Source organism: Helianthus annuus, chromosome 1 (assembly GCF_002127325.2).
Source record: "Helianthus annuus cultivar XRQ/B chromosome 1, HanXRQr2.0-SUNRISE, whole genome shotgun sequence".
NCBI lineage: Eukaryota > Viridiplantae > Streptophyta > Magnoliopsida > Asterales > Asteraceae > Helianthus > Helianthus annuus.
Window position 1 is genome coordinate 103,361,993 of NC_035433.2, and position 1,770 is coordinate 103,363,762.

The following is a 1,770-nucleotide window of genomic DNA, read 5'->3' on the forward strand; positions in this document are numbered from 1 at the left end:
TCTTCAGACGAAAAATACAAATGACCAGGTCGGACCAACTATTTGATTTTCGATGACCCGTCGAAAAAAACAAGTGTTACTGGTTCAATTTAGATATGTATCAGTATATGTGTGTCTCTGTTTTGGAACTCCAATCCATCCTCTAAAATGCAAGAATGACATCAAATTTTCTTCCCTTTTTTCTTAGTTTTTATCTGCCTTCAACTCAATGGTTCTATTAATTTCGATTTCAAGCTTATAATTTCTTTTATTCAATCATAGTTTTTGTAGTTCTATTTTTTCTTTGGCGACATGATAACATGTGAAATCAAACAAGGAATCTAATGGTTGATGTAATTTATGGTTAACTCGTAGGATGTTGATGAGGGAACATGGGTTCTGCAGAGGAAGAGTTGAAGATGGATATGAGGAGCAGGTTAAAAAATCATCCAGCAATAGATTTTAGTAAATGTTTATTAGTTGTTAGGACTTTAGAGTTAAACTTCAATGAGCCATAACCCTATAACCATCGTGAATACAACAATAAGCTATTATTTTATGACTTTAAAACTATTTAGAGTTTAGACCGTAAGAATAACCGAAAAGGAGTATCCCAGGTGAAGGGAAAATCATCAACTGTAAGCCGCACGGCGAGAAGATAACACCCAAAAAATGGCGGCGGCGTGTGCAGTGGCGGGCACTGGATTTTTGAAGTTACCTTCAGTGACTTTCATGACCGGAAATGCCAAAACGCTTGAAGAAGTTAAAGTTATTTTAGGGCAATCAATCCCTTTTCGCAACCAAGTGTTAAACTTGACTGTATTTATATTCTTCACTTATAACGCTCTAATTTTCATCCAACAAATTTATTATTATTATTATTATTATTATTATTATTATTATTATTATTATTATTATTATTATTATTATTATTATTATTATAATTTTCTTTTTAAATTTTTATGTTATGGTTGATTGATCAGTAACAGTGCCAGAACTTCAAGGCGACCCAGAAGACAGAGCTCGTTTAGCTGCTAATTAGGCCCACTGATTACTCAATACTCGTATTCTATAATTTCTATTAGTAATTATTAAAAGTTTTAATGATATGGGAATGTGTGTAGGTGAAAGGACGAGTGTTGGTTGAGTACATATGTTTCTGTTTCAATGCTCACAAGGGACTCCCTAGTTGTTTTAGTTCATACAATTGGATAGAGAAGAGGATTAGAGTTGATATGAAGATCAATTAACTAATAAAGTATGATCTGTTGTTCTGTTTGCAGGGTCTTACATTTAAGTCTCAATTGTCTGCACTTGTTTGTTTGTTCTGGTTCTTCTTAAGGTGATGTTTTATGATTTCATGTCATTGTCTTTTGTAAACACATTAATCACAAGTTAAACTATTCATAATTCATTCAAACCTTGTTTATATAAATTTTATATATTTATATGTGCCTTTCTAAAAGTAAGTATTGTGGTATTTGAGTATAATTTGTCAATATAAAGTTGTTAAAGTTATGTACTTTTACGTTTAATTAACAACACAAGTTTTGTTTGATAGCCTCGGTTAAGTCCTACCCCGTAGCATCCAATACTGTATGTTATGACATTTGAATTAAAGATTGTGTTATATAGATATGCACACTTGTGTATACATTTGAAGCTTCATTTTATTAATGTAACTTTATGTTTTGTTAGGCAACTTCTATGGTTCCGGTTGCAAGTATGAATTGAAGACATCAGTTTGGGTTGCAAGTATGAAGGCATCGGTTCGGAAAGTTATTGGATATC